This window comes from Schistocerca cancellata, chromosome 4, assembly GCF_023864275.1.
Source record: "Schistocerca cancellata isolate TAMUIC-IGC-003103 chromosome 4, iqSchCanc2.1, whole genome shotgun sequence".
In the NCBI taxonomy this organism is placed as follows: Eukaryota; Metazoa; Arthropoda; class Insecta; order Orthoptera; family Acrididae; genus Schistocerca; species Schistocerca cancellata.
The window spans coordinates 244,338,958-244,351,879 of NC_064629.1; the positions used below are offsets into that span (position 1 = coordinate 244,338,958).

A 12,922-nucleotide genomic window follows, 5' to 3' on the forward strand; every position below is an offset into this window, starting at 1 on the left:
GGATGAAACCATTTGTAGCTGCAGTTTATGGCGGGTCATGGCCCATCGAACACAGGCCGCTGTGAGGTGGAGCGTACACCATTAAGTTAAGTAGTGGTTTTGTCTTTGTACATATGTACTGTCTGTGTATGCCTTTTCTTTTTCGTTTATAAAGGTATAGCTATGGTGTTCTTTTAATCATTGACAAAGGTCTTCTTAGGCACTTGTGGGTTTTATTGTTGTTCTGAAGAAGGTGTAGTTATCTACGCCGAAACCTGGGTTAACACTTAACACTAGGTGCTTTTTTCGCAATCGAGGCGGGTTTTTAGTTTTTTAATAATAAACTTTTATTTCATAGCAAACCATGACAATCGTGAAAGTTCCGGAAGACAGTCAACGCCCATAAGGCGCTCGCTGGGCTCAGCTAGCGACAGCGCGCTCGGCTCAGAAACGACTTGTTCTCTCGAACAGCGCGCGGCGTCCGGCGAAGCTATGCGGTAAGCCGAGCGGAGGAGGTGTCAACTCAGGGCAGCGTGTGGCACGAAGCTCGGGGCGGGAAGCGCAGAGCGTGCACAATCAACCCGTGGACCCATTGCGGACGGAGGCGGCTCACAGTGGTGACGTGTATCGGCACAGGGGATGGCAAACAGCTACCGCGTTTACCCGCACGGGGCGGTGGTCAGCAACAGGGTTTGCCTGCACAATCAATAGCGGTTGTGCAGCCAGATGGCCGTGGGTCGAACCGCGGACCTCCGGGACCGACAAGCAACGGCAGATGGAAGTTAGCCAACAGTTGGCCCGCTGGTAACAACATGCCAAATGAGCAGCATCCCGACATAGCGCGGATAGTAGGCCCCCACCTAGTGGAAGCAGAGTTTGACGGCGGCTGCTCTTTGATTCATCTCGAATGGTAGACTGTTGTGGACCACCCGTCGTAGTTGGCTCCAGGTGGTGGCTGCACGAGCATACTGAATAGTTGTAATACGCGTTCATGTAAGAAATGAGGGTCGTTATGGTTTCAATAATATATATAAATGACAAAGTTGATAGTGTCGGAAGTTCCATGTGGCTTTTCGCGGATGCTGCTGTAGTATACAGAGAAGTTGCAGCATTAGAAAACTGCAACGAAATGCAGGAAGATCTGCAGCGGATAGGCACTTGGTGCAGGGAGTGGCAACTGACCCTCAACATAGACAAATATAATGTATTGCGAATACATAGAAAGAAGGATCCTTTATTGTATGATTATATGATAGCGTAACAAACACTGGTAGCAGTTACTTCTGTAAAATATCTGGGAGTATGCGTACGGAACGATTTGAAGTGGAATGATCATATAAAATTAGTGATTAGTAAGGCGGTTGCCAGGTTGAGATTCATTGGGAGAGTCCTTAGAAAATGTAGTCCATCAACAAATGAGGTGGCTTACAAAACACTCGTTCGACCTATACTTGAGTATTGCTCATCAGTGTGGGATCCGTACCTTGTCGGGTTGAAAGAGGAGATAGAGAAGACCCAAAGGAGAGCGGCGCCTTTCGTCACAGCATTATTTGGTAAGCGTGATAACGTTACGGAGATGTTTAGCAAACTCAAGTGGCAGACTGTGCAAGACAGGTGCTCTGCATCGCGTTGTAGCTTGCTGTCCAGGTTTCGAGAGGGTGCGTTTCTGGATGAGGTATCGAATATATTGCTTCCCCCTACTTATACCTCCCGAGGAGATCACGAATGTAAAATTAGAGAGATTTGAGCGCGCACGGAGGCTTTCCGGCAGTCGTTCTTCCTGCGAACCACACGCGACTGGAACAGAAAAGGGAGGTAATGACAGCGGCAGGTAAAGTGCCCTCCACCATACACCACTGGGTGGCTTGCGGAGTATAAATGTAGATGTAGATATAGATCTACACACCACCCAATACACCTAAGCATTATAGCGACTCCATGCTAGGATACTGACTTTATGTTTCAGTACAAGACATTTGTCATCTCTTGGTGGTAATGCTAACTTACGTTAAACCACAATATTAAGCAGGTAAAGGTAGTGATAGTTGACACAAATATATGGGCATTCAACTCTGAAACGGTTATTCTACAACCAGAAGCTGACAGTGTACATACCCTAACTTGAAAGTACGTGCTAGCAACTGGGTCTTAAAACAGTATGTTGTCACTAGTAGTTCACCATGTGTATGTGCAGTGGGTGACAGCAAGCTATATGCATTTCTTTTTAATCAAGCAGAAAAATTAACTTTTTGACTTACTACTATATCTTTTTCGAGCTCGAAATCTTACATATTTTCAGAAATAATAACCAATATGGAACCAAAATTAAATCACATCAGTTCTGAAAATATGTTAGATTTCGAGTCAAATTTACAAAGAACTTGGCAGTATGAGCCCACTTACCACTATGAAGCTGCATTCCATCTCGACTGGCTGCATGTACTGATTCGATTGGGTAGTGTGTAACAATGCCTTTACATCCTCTCTTGAGGCAAACTGACCCCCAACCGTTGTATCTGTTCTTTGATATCTTGGATACTGGAACTGGGATGGAGTCTCAGCTGGTGCAACACATGTTTTATCAGAGACAGATATGGGGATCCTGCTGACCACGACAGTATCTCAAAATTACTCAGACTTGTCATAGACACATGCCTTGTGTGGATTATCAATGTCATATTGAAAAACGAAACATCGATTATTGTATAAGAGGTTAACACATGAAGAGACGAGCTCTCCGTGATGTACCATTGTGCCATCAGAGTCCCCTCAATCGCTACCAGCCATGACCTGGAAACATACCCAATGGCTCCCCATACCATGAAGCCAGCCAGGACCTCTGTGCCACCTCAAAACATTGGAAGAACCGTATCTCTGTCCAGGTCATCAGCATACTCGCTGATGGTGGTCAACTGGGGTAGTGTAGAACTGCGATTAATCGATGAACATAATGCGAAGCCATTCATGAGCAGTCCATGCTTCCCAGTCAAGGCACCGCTCCAAGCAGAGCCGTTTGTGTTGTGGATTAACGGCAGCCTATGTATAAAACGGTAGATGACTAGTCCAGCTTGTGCTATTATCCGACTAATGATGTAGGATGACGCAGAATGTTGCAGAGTCCATTACTCGTTCTCCGATAGCGGGAAGAGATGTGAAGGGGATACGATGTGCTTGCTGGATAACATGCCGATACTCCCTTGTGGTATTCAGGCGTGGTCGATGGAACCTTGACGACATGTATGCCTGCCCTGACGTTTCCACACAGAGCAACACCACGCCACTGTAACATCTGAACGTCCCACAAATCTGGATAGTGCATGATTGCAACAGCCGTCCAGGTAAACCACAGTGAGAACCTATTCAAACTCTTTAGGGTGCTGATAACTGACGTCTGACACGAGTATGCGGCATGCCCGTGTCCTCTACAGTGATCACTCAACACCAGATGCTGCACATGCCCGGTATATACAGTATCTATCAGGCCAGGTACATCTACATCTACATGGTTACTCTGTAATTCACAATTAAGGGCACTGCAGAGGGTTCATCGAAACACATTTAAGCTACTTCTCTACCGTTCCACTCTCGAAGAGCGCACGGAGAAAACGAACACTTAAATCTTTCTGCTCGAGTTCCGGTTTCTCTAGTTTTATTAGGGTGATAATTTCTGCCTATGTGGGTCGGAGCCAACAAAATGCTTTCACATTCTGGGGAGAATGTTGGTGATTGAAATTTCATGAGAAAGTGCTGCCGCAGCGAAAAACGCCTTTGTTTTAATGACTGCTACCTGTAACACTAACACGACCAGCACTAACGCACTCTGGTAGACGGTACTCATACGAAGTTGCATTGTCATCCGGCTAAGTCTTCTGGGCAGACTTTGGTGTGACAAAAATATCGCAGGTGTATGGTTTCCTCGCTAGAGTCTCATGAAGGTTGTAACGCTAGTGATATTCAGAGACGGTGTTCAAACTGCCACGTGATGAATATTGTCTCATAGATGCTGCCGCAAATTTCATTTGTTTATGCTAACAAGCAACTGGCCCCTCCATGCCAATGATTGTTTAACACACCCGAAGCAATGATACTTTATATGTCACGAATAATGCTGCAGCTTCAGACAAACGGGCGACCAGCTCTTCCGGAGCATCTATTGATGTCTCGTACACTAAACATTTCATCTTCCCCACAAAAGGAAATCTATGGGAGTGGAGCAACATATTTAAAACAATATTCATCACACGGTAGTTTGAACACCGTATCTGAACATCATTAGTGTCAAAACCATCATGAACCATTACCGGGGAAACGGTGTATCTAAGGACATTTTTGTCACATAATAAAGGTTTTCTTTTGATCTCCTCTAAACACTCTAAAATTACAATTACGACGAATTTCTACCTTCAATATATACATGGTGATTTTGCTAAATTGGGACAAACTGCATGAAACGATCACTGAGAGGGTAAGAAGCAAAAAATATCATACGGACTTGTGACCAGAAATGCTTTTTCCAAGGGAGGTACTGCCACTAGTGGAAGGAATTCTAGACAGACTTAAGAGATTCATTCAGAGTCATCGGACATGCTGCAACAGTGCGATGTTTTAAATCCTTCTTGGGCTGTCACGACTTGTAAATAGACTTCATCTTTGAATTTCCCCAACAGAACAGAGTCCAGAACTATAAAATTATAGTGGCCGAGCGATTCTAGGCGCAACAGTCTGGAACCGCGCGACCGCAACGGTCGCAGGTTCGAATCCTGCCTCGGGCATGGATGCGTGTGATGTCCTTAGGTTAGTTAGGTTTAGGTAGTTCTAAGTTCAAGGGGACTGATGACCTCAGAAGTTAAGTCTCATAGTGCTCAGAGCCATTTGAGCCATTTATTTGTAAAATCATGTGAACGTGCAAACAAATTGACAACGCTTTCAAGCCCTATACAGAGAGCACAATGAGCTGAGTGTGAGCTTTCCTAGCCAAAAACGGGTAGGTAGTGATCTAGGCACCCATGGTGCTTGTGTGCCACATACTTCTACGTATTTCAAGTGGTACTTCCTCTAGGAGAAATGGTATTACTTTGATAATAAATAATGCGTACGTTTTACCCATTAAAGTTTCTTCAATGTAGTAGAGACAAGTGTTGTAGTATTCCGCAATTCCATACCAAATGGCCAGATCGGAAACCTCTGACGTTCAACCTGCCTCAGCCAGTAAGGATTCTGAGCGGACGAAAATGCTTTTTCTTTCAGTCAGATTTCCATATTTTGTGAGGGAACTTCAACAATAAAGAGAATTATTTCAAGAAAGAACCTATTGTCCAGATGTCACGTTAGAACTCAGATATCGTACTGCATACGTCGGAGCCGGCCACGGAGTTCCAAATTTCACGCGTGCGGGGTATGCGCGCCGCGTCGTGTCACTTGGATTTGCTTGGTCCTTCTTCGAAAGTATCCGGAACAGCGCGAAATTTCATTTAGCGCTGCGGTGCGGTATTTTTCGGTTTGCACACCTCTCTTCATTTCGGCAGAACAGCGGTATCAGTGCTGTTTACCCTTCGCTATTTGTTTGTGGTATGGAAGAAGTTTATAGGTCCAGTGGCTGTTTACGCAAAAGATGCAGTCAAACCTTGTATCGTCCACAAACGAATGGGAGTGACTGAAGAGAGGGATGAGAATTCGCATAAGCGACAGATACTGTCAGCAGTGCGCTAGTAGCAGCAAGTGGCTTATTTAGCGTTCATATAAGTGTTGTAGTCAAGTTGAAAATTTGTTTGAGTGTTCTTAGCGCACTTGTTTAGTTAAATCCGCCAAATCATTGTGTAGTTATTTAGCAGGGGCAGATTTGCATTTTAATATCTGTGACGTGTAAAGTCGCGTAGTCATCTGTCAAATGTTTATTTCTTTCAAATAGCCTTTGTACGTTACTGACAGTAGAGTTAGCCTTCTGCCGCCGAGAAGTGTGTCAGCAGTGCGCAAGTAGCAGCAAGTGGCTTATTTAGCGTTCATATAAGTGCAGTAGTCAAGTTGAAAATTTGTTTGAGTGCTCTTAGCGCACTTGTTTAGTTAAATCCGTCAAATCATTGTGTAGTTTCGTAATTAGCAGGGGCAGATTTGCATTTTAATATCTGTGACGTGTAAAGTCGGATAGTCGTCTGTCATTTGTTTATTTCTTTCGCTCCCAGCTTCAGGCAGTGTTGGCTTCGGTCACACAGCTTGAGGCTGTTGCCAATGGGCATCACTGTGGGGGTCCGGACGGGGGTTTGTCGGGGACGGCCAGCTCGTCCCACGCATCCCTTGATCGGACTACGGCTGTGGCTGCCTGGGATACTGCCCACATTGAGGCTGACCCCTCACCCGTGGTAGAGTGGGAGGTAGTCTCGCGGTGTGGAAGGGGGCGAAAGACATTCTGGAGGGCTGAACGCAAGGCTTCTCCAGTTTGTCTGACGAACCGGTTTCAGGCTCTGTCTCCGACTGATACTGATCTTCGGCCGGACATGGCTGCTTGTCCTGTTCCAGAGGCTGCCCCTCAGTCTGCAAGATCCGGGCGGTCGCAGAGAGTGGGCTTACTGGTAGTTGGGAGCTCAAATGCCAGGTGCGTAATGGGGTCCCTTAGGGATATGGCTGCAGGGGAGGGGAAGAAAACCAATGTGCACTCCGTGTGCATACCGGGGGAGTCATTCCAGATGTGGAAAGGGTCCTTACGGATGCCATGAAGGGTACAGGGTGCACCCATCTGCAGGTGGTCGCTCATGTCGGCACCAATGATGTGTGTCGCTGTGGATCGGAGGAAATCCTCTCTGGCTTCTGGCGGCTATCTCATTTGGTGAAGACTGCCAGTCTCGCTAGCGGGATGAAAGCAGAGCTCACCATCTGCAGGATCGTCGACAGGACTGACTGCGGACCTTTGGTACACAGCCGAGTGGAGGGTCTGAATCGGAGGCTGAGACGGTTCTGCGACCGTGTGGGCTGCAGATTCCTCGACTTGCGCCATAGGGTGGTGGGGTTTCGGGTTCCGCTGGATAGGTCAGGAGTCCACTACACACAGCAGGCGGCTACACGGGTAGCAGGGGTTGTGTGGCGTGGGCAGGGCGGTTTTTTAGGTTAGATGGCCTCGGTCAAGTACAGAAAGGGCAACAGCCTCAAAGGGTGCAGGGCAAAGTCAGTACATGCGGGGACATGGCAGCAATCGGTATTGTAATTGTAAACTGTAGAAACTGCGTTGGTAAAGTACCGGAACTTCAAGCGCTGATAGAAAGCACCGAAGCTGAAATCATTATAGGTACGGAAAGCTGTCTGAAGCCAGAGATAAATTCTGCCGAAATTTTTACGAAGGCACAGACGGTATTTAGAAAGGATAGATTGCATGCAACCGGTGGTGGCGTGTTTGTCGATGTTAGTAGTAGTTTATCCTGTAGTGAAATAGAAGTGGATAGTCCCTGTGAATTACACTCCTGGAAATTGAAATAAGAACACCGTGAATTCATTGTCCCAGGAAGGGGAAACTTTATTGACACATTCCTGGGGTCAGATACATCACATGATCACATTGACAGAACCACAGGCACATAGACACAGGCAACAGAGCATGCACAATGTCGGCACTAGTACAGTGTATATCCACCTTTCGCAGCAATGCAGGCTGCTATTCTCCCATGGAGACGATCGTAGAGATGCTGGATGTAGTCCTGTGGAACGGCTTGCCATGCCATTTCCACCTGGCGCCTCAGTTGGACCAGCGTTCGTGCTGGACGTGCAGACCGCGTGAGACGACGCTTCATCCAGTCCCAAACATGCTCAATGGGGGACAGATCCGGAGATATTGCTGGCCAGGGTAGTTGACTTACACCTTCTAGAGCACGTTGGGTGGCACGGGATACATGAGGACGTGCATTGTCCTGTTGGAACAGCAAGTTCCCTTGCCGGTCTAGGAATGGTAGAACGATGGGTTCGATGACGGTTTGGATGTACCGTGCACTATTCAGTGTCCCCTCGACGATCACCAGTGGTGTACGGCCAGTGTAGGAGATCGCTCCCCACACCATGATGCCGGGTGTTGGCCCTGTGTGCCTCGGTCGTATGCAGTCCTGATTGTGGCGCTCACCTGCACGGCGCCAAACACGCATACGACCATCATTGGCACCAAGGCAGAAGCGACTCTCATCGCTGAAGACGACACGTCTCCATTCGTCCCTCCATTCACGCCTGTCGCGACACCACTGGAGGCGGGCTGCACGATGTTGGGGCGTGAGCGGAAGACGGCCTAACGGTGTGCGGGACCGTAGCCCAGCTTCATGGAGACGGTTGCGAATGGTCCTCGCCGATACCCCAGGAGCAACAGTGTCCCTAATTTGCTGGGAAGTGGCGGTGCGGTCCCCTAAGGCACTGCGTAGGATCCTACGGTCTTGGCGTGCATCCGTGCGTCGCTGCGGTCCGGTCCCAGGTCGACGGGCACGTGCACCTTCCGCCGACCACTGGCGACAACATCGATGTACTGTGGAGACCTCACGCCCCACGTGTTGAGCAATTCGGCGGTACGTCCACCCGGCCTCCCGCATGCCCACTATACGCCCTCGCTCAAAGTCCGTCAACTGCACATACGGTTCACGTCCACGCTGTCGCGGCATGCTACCAGTGTTAAAGACTGCGATGGAGCTCCGTATGCCACGGCAAACTGGCTGACACTGACGGCGGCGGTGCACAAATGCTGCGCAGCTAGCGCCATTCGACGGCCAACACCGCGGTTCCTGGTGTGTCCGCTGTGCCGTGCGTGTGATCATTGCTTGTACAGCCCTCTCGCAGTGTCCGGAGCAAGTATGGTGGGTCTGACACACCGGTGTCAATGTGTTCTTTTTTCCATTTCCAGGAGTGTATTATGGGTGGAGGTTATACTCAACAACCGAGCTAGGTTAATAATTAGCTTCTCTTACCGACCTCCCGACTCAGCAGCCTTAGAGGCAGAACAGCTGAGAGAAAATCTGGAATACACTTCACATAAATTTCCTCAGGGTGCTATAGCATTAGGTGGAGATTTCAATTTACCAGAAATGGACTGGGACACCCAGATGTTAAGGACAGGAGGTAGGGACAGAGCATCGAGTGACATTATACTGAGTGCACTATCCGAAAATTACCTCGAGCAATTAAACAGAGAACCGACTCGTGGAGATAACGTCTTGGACCTAATGATAACAAACAGACCCGAAATTTTCGACTCTGTAAGCGCAGAACAGGGAATCAGTGATCATAAGGCCGTTGCAGCATCCCTGAATACGGAAGTAAATAGGAATATAAAAAAAGGGACGAAGGTTTATCTATTTAGTAAGAGTAATAGGAGGCAGATTTCAGACTACCTAACAGATCAAAACGAAAATTTCTGTTCCGACACTGATAATGTTGAGTGTTTATGGAAAAAGTTCAAGGCAATCGTAAAATGCGTTTTAGACAGGTACGTGCCGAGTAAAACTGTGAGGAACGGGAAAAACCTACCGCGGTGCATCAACACAATTAGGAAACAACTGCGAAAGCAAAGAGAGCGTCACTGCAAATTTAAACGCAGCCAAAACCTCTAGACACACAGAAGCTAAACGATGTCAAAGTTAGCGTAAGGAGGGCTATGCGTGAAGAATTCAGTGAATTCGAAAGTAAAATTCTATGTACCGACTTCGCCTAGGTAGTTCTGGTCTTACGTTAAATCAGTAAGTGGATCGAAACAGGATATCCAGACACTCTGGGATGATAATGGCATTGAAACAGAGGATGACACGCGTAAAGCTGAAATACCAAACACCTTTTTCCAAAGTTGTTTCACAGAGGAAGAACGCACTGCAGTTCCTTCTCTAAATCCTCGCACGAACGAAAAAGTGGCTGACATTGAAATAAGTGTGCAAGGAATAGAAAAGCAACTGAAATCACTCAACAGAGGAAAGTACACTGGACCTCACGGGATACCAATTCGATTCTACACAGAGTACGCGAAAGAACTTGCCCCCCTTCTGACATCCGTGTACCGCAAGTCTCTAGAGGAACGGAAGGTTCCAAATGATTGGAAAAGAGCACAGGTAGTTTCAGTTTTCAAGAAGTGTCGTCGAACAGATGCGCAAAACTATAGGCCTATATCTCTGACATCGATCTGTTTCTTGCTCGCATATCATGTCATTTCTGGAAACCTAGAATCTACTCTGTAGGAATCAACATGGATTCCGAAAACTGCGATCGTGTGAGACCCAACTCGCTATATTTGTTCATGAGACCCAGAAAATATTAGATACAGGCCCTCAGGAAGATGCCGTTTACCTTGACTTCCGGAACGCGTTCGATACAGTTCCACACTGTCGCCTGATAAACACAGTAAGAACCTACGGAATATCAGACCAGCTGTGTGGCTGGATTGAAGAGTTTTTAGCATGTTTTTCTCAATGGAGAAACGTCTACAGACGTTAAAGTAACCTCTGGCGTGCCACAGGGGATTGTTATGGGACCATTGCTTTCCACAATATATATAAATGACCTAGTAGATAGTGTCGGAAGTTCCATGCGGCTTTTCGCGGATGATGCTGTAGTATACAGAGAAGTTGCAGCATTAGAAAACTGCAGCGAAATGCAGGAAGATCTGCAGTGGATAGGCACTTGGTGCAGGGAGTGGCAACTGACCCTCAACATAGACAAATGTAATGTATTGCGAATACATAGAAAGAAGGATCCTTTATTGTATGATTATATGATAGCGGAACAAACACTGGTAGCAGTTACTTCTGTAAAATATCTGGGAGTATGCGTACGGAACAATTTGAAGTGGAATGATCATATAAAATTAGTTATTAGTAAGGCGGTTGCCAGGTTGAGATTCATTGGGAGAGTCCTTAGAAAATGTAGTCCATCAACAAATGAGGTGGCTTACAAAACACTCGTTCGACCTATACTTGAGTATTGCTCACCAGTGTGGGATCCGTACCACGTCGGGTCGACAGAGGAGATAGAGAAGACCCAAAGGAGAGCAGCGCCTGTCGTCACAGCACTATTTGGTAAGCGTGATAGCGTTACGGAGATGTCTCGTGGCAGACTCTGCAACAGAGGCGCTCTGTATCGCGTTGTAGCTTGCTGTCCAGGTTTCGAGAGGGTGCGTTCCTGGATGAGGTATCTAATATATTGCTTCCCCCTACTTATGTCTCCCGACGAGATCACGAATGTAAAATTAGAGAGATTCGAGCGCGCACGGTGGCTTTCCGGCAGTCGTACTTCCTGCGAACCATACGCGACTGGAACAGGAAAGGGAGGTAATGACCGTGACACGTAAAGTGCCCTCCGCCACACACTGTTGGGTGGCTTGCGGAGTATAAATGTAGATGTAGATGTAGATACTCTTAGTTGCTATGAAACGACATTACAGTGCCTTACAAAGAAAATTTCAACACTTAGATGAGAATGAAACAGAAAAGAATTCTCGTCATCAAGAAGTACTTTGTGCTAAATTTGCAGGCGTAGAGCACTTAAAGAAACTGGTGGTATGGATTGTAAAATTCCTGATGTCGCACCCATTATTCCATTGTCAGCTGCAGCAGTTTTCAGTTAAAATGAACGAAGAGTATGGAGACTACATATAATACTGAGAAGTACGCTGAGTAAGTCAAGGCGCATGCCTAGAATGATTTTTAGATTTAAAACCCTCTACTGTTGAATTTACGAAGGAAAAAGGAGTGCAGGAACGAAAATTAGAGCATTCTAAATGGATTGCAAACTTCGCATTTTAAGTGGACTTAACTGCACACCGCCCACATGAAAACGCGGCAAGGTAACTTCTGATTTGATGGGTATGCACTGAAAAAGAAAATCTCATTGTAGGAGGAACTCATTCTGACAAAGACAGTCCTGTTCTCTAAGATCACTGACGTTATAGAGAACATGAGGTTTGAAGAGTTCATTGTGGCCCTGCAAGAATGAAAAGGAGAGTTTTATAAACGTTTTGAGGTCACTATCAGTCTTACTTCTCCTTTCGAGCTGTTTTAGAGACCATCTGCCGTTACAGTTGAAAGCGCATGCATGTGCAGACGTAACTGGCTAGCCTACAAGGTAATTCCAGTTTTAATGACAAATCGTTTTACGTTAAAACTGCCCAGGACGTCTACATTGCTCTCCTCAGGTAGATTTGTCAAGTCTAGACAATGAGGTTGCAAAAGTGTTATAATACTTCGATTGACATATTTGTGTCAAAGACCATTTTTCGTTTATGAAACTAAACAAACCACGACTACGAGGGAACGTGACTGCGAAACGTTGTGAAATCGTCTGCGTCTCTCCGTATGCCGACAGTTTGTACCATATTGAAATTATATTATGTGTTCAGCACGTCAAAAATAATTAATACTGAAAACTTGTTTTGTTTATCATCTACGTTGTTGAGAAATGAGAAATGTAAAACCAAGTCGCATGCAGTGCGCCTGCACTGTCATTAGAATGCGGCTCGTTCACTGTTTTCCTCTCTTTCCCCTTCTCGAGCTCAGACAGCGTGGTGTGGCGGTGGGCGAAAGGTGTAGTGAGGCTGAGCGCTTTGGCACTCGGTGCCGGGCATGGCGCGCGTACCGAATTCTTGGCTACCCTGTCATACGTCTTCTTCAATACATGTGGTTAATCTGCTTGTGAAGTGACCCATGATACGCATGGAAGGTTTGGATACTGAGTAACAAATGCCTTAACGTCTATTTCGTTAGCTCTACTGGCTGCAGGCTACCTCCTTACCCAACGCGCAGTATTCTAGTGCTCTTTCAGTCTAAATTTTTAGCACATTCGCTGAATTGTCGTCCTTGTTGGACACCGTCATTCGGGAGACTTTTGTGCATATAACACTATTGTTCTCTTTGTGTTCCTTCTGTATACTCTGTAAAGAAATGGCATACGTAGTTCCTCTTGGTTTCTGAAAGACATTTATTTCTCCAAAGTAACATCCCCCTGC

At 46.6% G+C, this 12,922-nt stretch overlaps 1 protein-coding gene across 1 annotated transcript in view; it reads left to right on the top strand.

The window, feature by feature from the left end:
• LOC126184045 (rho GTPase-activating protein 45-like) overlaps positions 1-12,922 on the top strand; it is a 636,308-nt gene that overhangs the window by 361,539 nt on the left and 261,847 nt on the right. The window lies entirely within an intron of this gene.